This window comes from Peromyscus maniculatus, chromosome 7 (genome assembly GCF_049852395.1).
Source record: "Peromyscus maniculatus bairdii isolate BWxNUB_F1_BW_parent chromosome 7, HU_Pman_BW_mat_3.1, whole genome shotgun sequence".
Lineage (NCBI taxonomy): Eukaryota > Metazoa > Chordata > Mammalia > Rodentia > Cricetidae > Peromyscus > Peromyscus maniculatus.
This window is the reverse complement of record NC_134858.1, coordinates 69,495,392-69,508,479: the sequence shown is the minus strand read 5'-3', so window position 1 is coordinate 69,508,479 and position 13,088 is coordinate 69,495,392. Positions and strand designations below refer to the sequence as shown.

At 38.7% G+C, this 13,088-nt stretch overlaps 1 protein-coding gene across 7 annotated transcripts in view; it reads left to right on the top strand.

Annotated features, from left to right (window-relative positions):
• Positions 1-13,088, top strand: part of Tcf12 (transcription factor 12) — a 289,912-nt gene that overhangs the window by 196,486 nt on the left and 80,338 nt on the right. The window lies entirely within an intron of this gene.

The window sequence follows — 13,088 nt, the reverse complement described above, 5'->3', positions numbered from 1 at the left end:
ATTTTTTAACTTTATGGTCATTATTTAGTTTGGTCACTGCAGTACTCTCTGAAAAAATGTTGCTAATGCTGCTTGCTATCCAAGGACCTTAAAACCTCAAGCTGTATTATCTACCTAAGACTAAATAGCGTATAAATGTTAGTGCTTAGGAGAGAATGGTTGAAGTAATAGACTCCATGTTTTAGGTTTCAAAGGAAGGAAATACAATCATGATTAAACTTTAGAACTAGTGGGGGAAGAGGTTAAGATTAGGTCATGAGGTAAAAGAGCATCTGCAGTAGGAAGGGGTGGGGGCACTGTATAATCAGGAGGCTGCGTCACAGAATATTATTAGATTTACTGTGCTGCGGTGTTCTCTTTTGGGGAGTGGATTATTAGATTGATGATTGGAGGATTGTTGGAGCCAGGAAGGATGGAGAAGACACTGCTATCTCTTAGATCGAAGTTCAACCTCTGCCCATGTCCGTGCTCTCCTGAAGTAGCATATGAAAGAGCTGCAAACACACAGTAGTCAAGTCAGAACGTTTTTGAAGATCTGAACCGTGTAATTTAATCAAGGATTCATGAGTTTAGAACATAGTAAAACAAATTTTGTGGGAGGGAAATCTTAAAGTATCAAGTAATAAACAGTTATAATTTCCTACCAATGAGAGTTAGATTTTTGCATGAGTTGCATGATTTTTGCAATGAAAAACCTTCACTCACTGTTTCTGATGACTCTAAAAATTGACAGTTGCACTTTTGGGTATAGATTAAATACTATAAAACCTTACACAGTAAATTTTAACATAATAAAGGATTATTGTACTTTCGAAGATTATTGTCGATAGGCGGTAGTCGCACACACCCTTAATCCCAGCACTGGGGAGGCAGAAGCATGCAGATCTCTGGGTTCAACTACAGTGCGAGTTCCAGGACAGCCAGGGCTACACAGTGAGACCCTGTCTTGAAAAACAAAACAGATTATTGGCAGTTTTGAACATTTGGAAATGGCAAAATAGTGTATTTTTTTTAAGTAACTTTTCTCATTGCTGTGATCAAATACCATAGGAGCAGAAACCTAAAGGAAGAAGTTATATTTGGCTCATAATACAGTCCATCCTGAAGAGGAAAGCATGGCGGGAGAATCAAACAGGTCATTAGATCCAGTTAGGAAGCAGGGAGGGATGATTGCTAGTACTCAGTTCACTTTCTCCTTTTTATTCAGCATGGAACCTTGGCTCATGGAATGTTGCTATGCACATTGAAGATGGTTTCTCCCTTTTCAGCTAATCCTTGATAGAAACACTATCTAGACATCCAAGAATGTGTTTTTATGGTGATTCTTAGTCCAGTCAAATGACAATCAAGATGCAGGTCAAGATGCATTACAAGCAGCAACTTTGTGTCAACTATTGAAATTGGGTTATTGGTACAAGGTTTATTGTACCATCTTGTATTTTCATGTAGACATGAAATTTTCCAGAGTGTCTTGAAGGTGTCTAGGTGTAAGTTCATTAGCTATTACATGCTAACTATAATGCTAGATTGATCTAGGTGTTACTCTTCTGTATACTGAGTGGAAATTGGTTTTGTGTGAAAGCTTTGAAGAAAAAATTGTTTCAGAACATTATTGTGTTCCCAGAGCCTTAGGTTGCCTTCATAATACTGTCACAAAACCCGTGTTGTTACCTTACTTAGCTAGAGTTGGTTCTTCAATATTCACCCAAAAAAAGCCCGTAAGTCATACTGGTAGCTCTGTAGGAAAATATCCACAGGGGCCTTTTGACAGAAAGTTTCTAAATTCAAATATTCAGAAAAACTTTTTACTTGAGAGGATGTGTGTTCAGGAGTGAGGGAGTGTCTCATTCTTTCGGTCTGGGTTGACTAGAACCAGTACTCTTCTTTGAGGCCCCAGTTCCTGGGGTACAGCATGGATCACCAAAGCAAAACAAAACACACTTGGACTATGGTCACTACTGACCCAATTTGAGTCTGCCTTTATGAAATCCCGGAGTGATGGTTTGGGAGTGGGTTCCTTCCACAAACCTGTAAAATCCTTTTTAAAGTTGTCGTGTTTGTCATTCCCTAATATTTTCAGATGACTCTGAGCTTGTCTTCATGTGGCTTTATTTCCTGGAAGTATTTTTTTTTCTCTTTCTTATGCTAAGCAGGCACTTGCCAACATACCCATGCCCTCCCTCCAAGTTTTTCTTAATTCCTCTATAACTTAGATCTCTTACTCTGATAACTTTTCATTGGTAGGTGCAAAATTTGGGAGAAAGTTTCAAAGTTTTCATAAAAAATTAACTATTAAGATAATAAGATTTCTCTGCTGTTGATACTTAAAGAACATTTTTAAAATGTGAGCTATTCGGTTGACATGCTTTAAAAACTTAATCACACATTGGTAGTTCATTTTCTCTTTTAAAGCCAGAGAGATTGGGCAAATTTCTTTGGTAAGATGCGTATAATGGATGGCTGCCATTGTCTTCTCAAGCATGCATGATATTTAAAAGCATAGACAATGATAATCAAGTTGTTTAGAATTGATGTTGAGATGATAAGATTTGTAATGTGTTAGAAAACCTGTGTGGTTGTGGCTAGTTACTGACCAAGGAAGTCATTCAGAGAAGCTCAGATTCTGTACAGTATCCCTGAACATGCTCCCTTTCCAGCTCCCACCCTGAATTAATACAGTGTCCAAAGTGTTGGTAATGACTTGAAGCTATGCAGGTTACACAAAGCTTTTAATGAAATCTTGTCTTAGACAAAACACTTTGAGGGTCGTAATTAACAGCTCATTTTCTGCAGTTCTATTGATTACTCATTCATGATCCTTTGTTCTCAGAATGATAACCACCAGCATGGATGTCACTATCTGATGAGATTCTTGGGACAGAATTTTTCAATAGCTTGTATATAATTGCTGACACCCCTGAAATTTCAATGTAAATGAATTAACATCATAAAACAATTATTTTATAAATGTCAGTGTTTGCCAAAGTTAAAATTTATTGCAATCTGTTTTTTAGTCATTTATTGAAAATTGACAGACTGATGTATTAAAGGCCTCTTACTGTTTGCCCTGAGTTGTCACCCTTTCAGAGATGGCACTGAGTGCAGCTTGAAGGGCTTCTTGGTCACCCTGCAGTCAGTCACCTGTCATCGTCTCTGAAACTTCAAGTGGAGCCACAGTCACACTACTGTGGTTTTTGTTTTGAAAATGAATGAAGTACACGTTAAAGAAAAATGGCTGCAACATTTTACTAATTTTGCTCTGAGAACAGTTTTGTGTCTTGATCATCAACAGAAGAGGTTTTCGAGTGCTGGGAATGGAACTGTTGCCAGGATAGTGCTTTGTTTTTCTGTTTAATTCAAACATATCCCCTCCTTGAGAGGACCAACCTTTTGAACAGCTGCTTGCCTTTATGTAGTAAGACTGTGTACCATTTTATGAATGTAAAGGAGGCATGAAATTAGACATTGCATAGGCTATATGCCGCAGAAATATTTTGAGATACATGACTCTAGTATTCCCAATTTTATTTTCCTAGAAAACAAATTAATGATAAGGACTCAGTACTTCATGTTTTTTAATCATAAAATACTTCATTTTTTTTTTTTTTAAGATAACATTTTATTCCACAGACCAGGCTGGCCTCTGCCTTGTTATAACCCTCCCATCTCAGCTTTCCAATGCCAGATTTACAGGTGTGTGTCACCACTTCCAGCCAGGTGCTTATAGTTTTTGACATAGAGTTAATTAGGGTCTTATTTAATCTGAAGCTAGAAATAGATTTGAATATATTTAGTAAGTATTTACACCAATCCATTTAATGGTAAAAAATAGTCAGAAAAAGCAAGGATACATTTACCATCTGCTTGTGTTTTCCCTTGTAAAGATAAAAGATACGCATATTATGGCTGTCTGACTCTGAATCTTTTTAGCTGTTTTGCATAAATCTTCTTTCCTATAAAATCATATTTATACTCTTTTGCAGTCTAACTAACAGAGTTCACATTAATAATTATGTTGGCCAAGTTCACTACTTTATTCCTTTATGTAACTTTCAGGTCATACTTAAACTAAAGAGCTTTCTTAAGTTCACATTTGAGAGCCAAGGTAACTCTTGTCTGTGAACAGGAAGAGAAACGTTAATGATGTATCTCATATAGATTAATAAAGTTCTTTATAAAGAAATTAGTATTTTTGGTTAGTGGTTTGTCATTTATAATTCAAAATGTTACACCCTAGAGGTGTTCTATATGACTTAGAAAGGATGCTTTTTCATTGAGTGTTATTCATTGTTCAATATCTATTTATAGATGAAGTTCTAGAAGACTATGAAAAAGGTTTTTTTCTAAGACTGTCAAAAGAAATGAGTACTATCTTGTTTCAGAGTATTAATTCTGCCCTGAATAAAGCAGCTTGTATGGACAAAACTGGTTTACCTGGTTCTCTATCCTCTGGGACATTAATATTCTTTCTGCTTAAGATACCTCTAGGCCAAGATCAGTACTAATCAATAGTGCTTCTCGTTTATTTTAAAGCATGCAGAAAAGTCAATAATGTGAGCTGGTATCTAATTTTATTTTAGTAGAATAAAAGTGTAATTTATTATGTTCGCTTTGGTGATAGCTACATGTTTAAGGAAACAAATAAGGGAAACTGTATGATTTTGTTATTGGTATAATATCAAAATGTAAGGCTTTTATAATTTTGTTCTATTTTTTAGGTATATTTTTCTTTGATTTATTGGGCATGGTTTTATTTATTGTCAGATCCTTTCACATGAAATTGTGTCCTAAACTTGGTCTTTATTTCTTTCAGTGCTGAAGTGGGTCTATTTAGTTAACAGAAAAAGTTAATGATCTGAAGTGTTAAGGAAACACCCTCCACTGTGTTTACTTGGCTTACTCATGTGAATCATAACAGTTTAAAAATGCAGAAATAATTATTGCTCAGATTCAGACAGCGGAGTGAAGAAACAGCCTCTGTATGTTTTTAGCATCAATAATCATGGTGAAACAAGAAGATAGGGCATTTCCTGTCTGGGTTTGTGTGTAGTGGAGGAAAAGGCTTATCAACACTAGAGAGTAACAAGCAATCGTTTTTTTTCCCCGTAAATTTATTTTGTCTTTCTCATTATGTACACATCTCCAAAGTCTCCAGTTTGTCCTCCATAGATAACTCTCAGCTTTAGGATTTAGACTACAGAGTCAATTAGAAATTACTCAAATTGTTTTCAAGCTAACATCTTTGTGTATGTTAATGAGATTCCTGGATTCAGGAGTCTTGTATGAAGGATGAGGATCTCTCAACTGGCCTAGATAAGCTGCTATAAATGATAACTGAGATGGTACATTTGGAAATGCCACTAGTGAATCTTTGGTATTGTTTATTATTATTTTCTCAAGTCTTTTATTTTGAAACAGTTAAGACCCAAAGGGTTGGGGATTTAGCTCAGTGGTAGAGCACTTGCCTAGCAATCACAAGGCCCTGGATTCGGTCCTCAGCTCTTTAAAAAAAAAAAAAAAAAAAAAAAAAAAAAAACCAAAGAAAAGGTAAATAAGAGTATGATTTTTCATCAAGATTCATCAGTTAATATTTAATTTTTCAGTGTGTGTACACATTCTATATGTACTCTGTACACACAGACTCATGGGAGAATGTGATGTTTTTCTATTCTTGATTGTGGCTAATACAGCTTGAGTATATTCTCTGGCCTCAGACTCTTTTGTTTCCTTTGTTTGTTTGTTTGTTTTGTTGGGTTTTGTTTTGTTTTTCAAGACAGGGTTTTCTGTGTAGCTTTGGAGCCTGTCCTGGAACTCGCTCTGTAGACCAGACTGGCCTCAAACTCAGAGATCTGCCTGCCTTGTCTCCTGAGTGCTGGGGTTAAAGGTTTGCGTCACCACTGCCCGACTGGTTTCAGACTTTTAATTGTTACCTCTCCTGCAGTGGCTTGTCACTTCTGTCTCTTTTCTCCTCATCTAGTTTTACTTTAGCCATTGGAAGTTACAACCCAACAAGCTTGAATTTAGGGCAGATCAGGCCTTTTGAAATCTCACACCATTATATAGGACAAAAAGTATGATTAAGATATAGAAAATTAGAGTACTGTTTATCTTATTTCTTCATACATAAAGAGAAACACACGGTGCTTTACAAAAGAAAGGGAAAAATGAAAAGAATGTTCTATGATAACTAAGTCATCCTCCATACATAGACACTGTTAAGCCTTGCTCTTCCTAGGGCTGCTGGTAATGCATGCGTGGAGAGAAGAGGGAAGATTTGTTCATGTAAACCATTTGCCCAGTGTCACAATCAGGTTTTGAACATAGGTGACTACTTTGCCTTTACTTTTTCTAGGACATTAGTATATTTATTTGGTTTCCTTATACAAACATGAAAATGCACTTTCCTCTTCATCATTTAGGTCATTTTGTGCTTTTTTACTGTGACCATCTTGACATCCCCAAGAAGATGGCCAAATTTTGCTCATGTGCAAGTTTGTCCTTTGGGTGTGTGTGTGTGTGTGTGTGTGTGTGTGTGTGTGTGTGTTATCTAGACAAAAAGATCTTTCTGAACTGAGCTCTTTAACCCACCATTGAGGCCTCAGATTAGGGGTCAAAAAACATGTTCTGTAAAGGGCCAGAGAGCTGGACTCTATGCTTGTCAGACTGGTTATCTGCTATGATGCTCAACTCCTTCACTGTAACATGAAAGGTCATAGCTACTACAGAAATCAGCAGCAGGACTGTGTTTAATTGAAAGTAATTTCAGAAACAAGTCCAGTTTGACTGGCAGAATGTCTCTTGTTGACCCTTAATATAAATCATTATTTATATGCTTGTGAAAAGTTTATATAGTAGGAGGCCAGTGAGATGGTTCAGCAAATAAAAGTACATGCAAAGCAAGCCTGGTAACCCCACCCAAGTTTGTTACATGGAACCCACATAAAGGCAGAAGGAGAAAACCAGCTCCACAAAGTTATCCTCTGACATCTGATATGGAAGTAAGAGGAATGTACCATGACATTTGCATCACACACACACACACACACACACACACACACACACACACACACAATATATATATATATATATATATATATATATATATATATATATATATATATATATATATATATCAGGTTTTTTTTCTTTAAGGCTCTGTAGAGATGGTTCAACATTTAAGAACACTTGTTGCTCATTTTTTTTTTTTTGGTTTTTTTTTTTTTTTCTGGTTTTTTTCAAGACAGGGCTTCTCTGTGTAGCTTTGCGCATTTCCTGGAATTCACTTTGGAGACCAGGCTGGCCTCGAACTCACAGAGATCTGCCTGCCTCTGCCTCCTGAGTGCTGGGATTAAAGGTGTGCGCCACCACTGCCCGGCCACTTGTTGCTCTTATAGAGGATGTGAATTCATTTACCAGTACCACTCAGAACACCTGTAACTCCAATTCCAAGGGATCTGACAATTCCCTTCTGAGCTTTGAAGGCACTAGGGATGCATGTGGTGCACATACATACATGCAGGCAAAAGCACTTGCACATATATTTTAATTAATAAAAAGATTGTTTCAATATGAATTTGTATAGCAAGAGCAGTATAAAAGGTCTAATAAGAGAATATTCATGTCTGTCTCTTAGGTATTTATTTTATATGTTCAATGAACAGCTTCCTCTTACTTCCATGTCAGACAGAATTAGCAGTGGCAGTCACTCTGGCATTGAGCAATGAGCACACCTATTAAAAGAATTTTCAAGGTGCATAACCTGTGCTTTCAAGCATGTGGAGATCATGTGTTTCATATATTCTGATCTTGCTATTTAAAGAATGCTGCATCTGCCTGTCAAAGGCAAAATAAAAAAACAGAACAGATGTGGTGACTAAAATTTATGTATAACGTCTGTGGAAGACAAAGACTTCTAGGTTCCCGCTTGCAAACAAAGCATCATTTGAAGATTCATAGCTAAGGATTTGTTGTGTGACTAGAAGATACATCTATATGTGATGTTTACATTTAAATTGTTCATTTTCTCCCTTTTTATCATCGCTTATGGAACTTATTTTAAGATAGATTATTTCTCCTTTTGTGTCTGATCACCCCTTTCTCTCTATTGAATGTTGTATCTGTTGGAATTTATAATTGATGCTAAATAATTACATTGATACTGTATCATCCTTTTATTCACATGCAATAATATCTGGTAATTAAAACTACTCACTTGCCTACTTCATTAAACACACACACACACACACACACACACACACACACTAACATAAGCTCTGGCTGTAAAAGAATTTGCTTTTTGAGGAATCTGAAGAACACTATGTTCTTTTTTTATTTGTTGTGGTTTCAAAAAAGGTATAACAGTTCTGGCTGTCCTGGAACTTGGTCTGTAGACCAGGCTAGCCTCGAACTCACAGAGATCCACCTTCCTTTGCTCCTGAGTACTGGGATTAAAGACGTGTGCCACCACTGTCTGGCAAACACTGTTCTTAAGACTATTTTTGAAAGATATACAGACAGCTTTTGGCTGGTTTAGTACTTTGTTTCATACATGCTGGGACATTGTCACATGAGCTGTAAAGAAGTTGACATACCAGGTGAGTAATGACGGCATGGCAAGTGTAGGAGATACAGCAAAGGTGATAACCAGAGGCACATTCCTAGCAGAAGCACTTGGATAGAAAGGAAGTAGCCAGCCTCCTAAGGGCTGAGGCAGAACAATGACAAGCTCATGGCTGCCTTTGGCACACAGCGATTCCAAATGTCAAAATCCACAGAGGCCAACTCTCAAATCAGGATCCTAAGTTTCCAGTTTAGAAACTAGAAAAGGGGGAGGAGGCTGGAATGAAGTTCAGTGGTTCAGAGCACAGGTTGGTCTTGCAGAGGACCCTAATTTGACTCCTAGCACTCATATAGTGCCTCACAACTACCTATAACTCTAGTCTGGGGTATCTGATAGCCTCTTCTGGCCTCCATACATGCAAGGCATGCACATGGTACACAAGCATACTTGCAGAACAAACACCCATACACATAACATAATTAATTAAAAAGGAACTAGAAAGAAAAACAGACCAAACTGAAAGTGGGAGGGGGGGATGGGACTGTAAAGATAAGAGCAGACATAAACACAACAGACTAGAAAACAGGAGAAGAAATCAGCAAAGTCAAAAATTGGTCCTTAGTGAGGTATGGTGTCCAGCATGGGGGAGGCTTAGCAGAATTGCAGATTTGAGTCCTGCCTGTTCTATATAGTAAGTTCTAGACCAGCGTGGGTTATATGCAATAGAAGTTATATGCAATTAGAAGTTGGCTCATTGAAAAGATTAACAAAATTGAAAAACATATACCTAGATTATTAAATAATAACTTAAATCACAAGTGAAAGGGTCACATTGTTACTGGCTTCATGAAAATAAGAAGTAGAAGTAAATACCACAAGCAATTACATGCCAATGCATATTCTGGATGAAATGAACAAATTCTTACACACACACACTGTCAAGGCTGGCTCAGACTTAAAACAGAAAAATAAGAGAATAATAGAAGTCTTTGCAGGTAGCGAAGACCCAGAGCCAAATGCCTTTTCCAGTAAAATGTAGTTAATGAGGCTACTGCTTCTGAAACACTTCCTCCTTCTTTAGGAGCAGCATTGTACTGATACCAGAGCCACAGACACCACAAGGAAAATGAACTTGCAGAACGTTATCCATTTGAATGTCGATACAAAAATCATTCATAGAATGCTAACACACTGATGACAGCAGTACAAGGATTAGACATGACCAAGTAAGTTTGCCCAAGAAATACAAGAATGGCTTAACATAGGAAAATTGATCAGTGTAACTTACCAGAGTAATAACGTGAAGGAACAAAACACAGACTCAGGCAACCAATGGGGTAGGGGTAAGGGGTGCATCTAACAAAAATCTAGTATCTCTGCCAGGTAGAGCACAGACTTTAAATCCCAGCACTTGGAAAGTCGAGGCAGGCAGCTTAACTTATAAACCAGGTTTCAGCCCAGCTGGAGCTGCATTGTGACTGTACCACACCTGCTCAAAAACAAACAAAACAACTAGTAAGTACCCTTTCATGATGAAACCAATTGGTAAGGTAAGAGTAGGGAGCTAGAGAGATGGCTCGGTGATTAAAAACAGTTACTGCTCTTCCACAGGCCCTGAGTTCACTTCCCAGAACTCATACCAAGTAGCTCACAACTGCTTATAAGTTTGTCTCATAAATCTTAAGAAAAAAATGAACTAACAATAGGAACTTCATCAACTTCGTAAAGGTATTTTTTATGAAAAACAGCTTATCACACATTCAAGATTAGTATTGAAAGCATTCTCCTAAAGCAAGGTTCTTTTCATGAACCCGTATATTCAGCAATGTATTGGAGATTCTAGGAGAGTAAAGAAATAGAACAACCTTTATTTGCAGACAATTTGACCTTTCTTTAGAAATGCTTAAGGAACTTACCATAAAACTATTAGAGCTAAGGGCTCGAAACCAGTAGAGATGGCTAAGTGGCTCTTGCAGAAGACCCTAGTTCAGTTCCTGGTGCTCAAATCGGGTGACTCACAACTACCTTTAACTTCAGCCCCACCTCCAGGGGATTCCATACCCTCTTCTGGACTTCACTGCCACCTACACTCATATGTTGCCCTCCCCCCACCTCCCACACACAAGATAAATGAACTTCAGAACTATCATACTAAGTAAAATAAGTCATGTGTAGAAGGTTATATTTACATGGAATAACCATAATAGGTAAATGCACAGAGCCAGAAAGCAGACTAGTGGTTGCCATAGACTGAGGAAAATGAAATAAGGAGTTCCTGCTTGGTATGTATGGGCAGAAGAGGAAGAAATGATTGCTGTGGGGCTGTGGAGTTTCCTTCAGGCAGTCATCTGGAGCTGAGGGTTGTACATGACAAGTATATTGAGTCACACTGCTAGGAAACTGTTCTAAACAGTTCATTGTATGTTGTCTGAATTCTACAGCGCTGTGACAGTGAGAACAATCACGTAACTTAGTTTTTCCTGACTAGTAGAATGAAGGCTGTGGCTCGAGGACAGTGGCTGCTCTTCCCAGGTTCTGCTCACTCTGACTGCAGTGAGTTTGTTCTCACTCACCAAGTCCTGGTGCTCAGTACTAAGAACATGAGGATGACGGGAAAGTATTAGGTATCTACCAGGAGAGTCGGAGTGAGCTGGAGGGATTGTGTTTTCATGCCTGAAAGTGTCCTCTGAACCCCTTCTTCACCACCCTACCCCAATTAAGTCACTTTTCCGTTCTTTTTTTCTTTGTTTTTTTTATTTTACAATACCATTCAGTTCTACATAACAGCCACAGATTCCCTTGTTCTCCCCCTTCCTGCCCCCCTCCCCTTCCCCCCAGCTCACCCCCCATTCCCACCTCCTCCAGGGCAAAGCCTCCCCCGAGGACTGAGATGGACCTGGTAGACTCAGTCCAGGCAGGTCCAGTCCCTTCCTCCCAGACTGAGCCAAGCGTCCCTGTATAAGTCCCAGGTTCCAAACAGCTAACTCATGCAATGAGCCCAGGACTTGGTCCCACTGCCTAGATGCCTCCCAAACAGATCAAGCCAATCAACTGTCTCACCTATTCAGAGGGCCTGATCCAGTTGGGGGCCCCTCAGCCTTTGGTTCATAGTTCATGTGTTTCCATTCGTTTAGCTATTTGTCCCTGTGCTTTATCCAACCTGGTTTCAACAATTTTTGCTCATAGAAACCCTCCTCTTTCTCGCTAATTAGACTCCCGGCATTCCACCCGGGGCCTAGCTGTGGATGTCTGCATCCAGATTCCTCATTCCTTGGATGGGGTTTCTGGCACAGCTATTAGGGTGTTTGGCCATCCCATCACTCACCAGTGAGGCTACCTGGAAAACAGGACCCCAAGAAAGACATGGGGATCACCCAATGACGGAGAAATGGCTGAGATCTACATGAACAACCTGGACCTGAGTGGGAGCAATGAAGGGAGAGGGTCGAGGGAAAGAAAGCGGGAGATCCCAACTGGATCAAGAACAAAGAGGGAGAACAAGGAATAGGAGACCATGGTAAATGAAGACCACATGAGAAAAGGAAGAAACAGTGCTAAAGAGGCCCACAGAAATCCACAAAGATACCCCCACAAAAGACTGCTGGCAATGGTCGAGAGACAGCTGGGACTGACCTACACTTTTCCTTTCTTGTCTCACATTGGTGTAATAGTTTTCATTCCAGCTGCCAGAAATCTCAGACCCAAGTTCTGCCAACTATAACCTCATTTTGTTTGTGATAAGATCCCCAAATCAGTGCTTTAGATTAGGGCTACTGAATCTCTGAATTCCAGCAATGGACCCATGCTCTCTCCCTCACTTTTGTCCTCTTGATGGATTTCTTACTTACATTTTGGATGCCTAGACATTTGGAAACCTAGCATATGTGTTCATTAACAGATTTCAAATCTTAAGACAACAGGGGTAGATGGATAAGTGTTATTGGTCAAATACAACAAGATAAATTTTTGTCAGAGAATCCAAGATACATGTGACACATATTAGGTCTTGTACTTGAGTCCAAGAAGCATAAACTAAACAAGTCTGACATAAGGAGAAAAACCAGCACATGGAGCAGAGTGAAGAGCCATGAAGCTGGACTACTTTCAAACTTCAGTTCACATGATGGGTGGTATGTTCCCTAAAGCATCTGAGGCATTGTGCTCTGTGCCATTTTATAAGAAACTTAACAAAGTGAAAGAGAGTCTAGCGGACCATGAGGGATGAGGAGGAAGGGCATCCCCCTCCTCATCCATGTCATGAAACAAAGCAAGAGAGATTAGTCTTATAAATATGGCAACTCTTCAGATGGTAAAAGTATCCAAAAAGAAAAGGGAAGAAAACAGTCAGCTTCTGTGTGATATGAAAGTCTTCACGCAAAGTGTAGGCAGCCACTTTCAAAAGTATTCCTATAATTAAAGGATATAATCACATATTCACCAAAATATATTTCACCCCTGAGATTAATGAGTCTACATAATTACTAAAATGTAGGCAAGGGACCTGGGTCTAGTGGCACACATCTTTAAT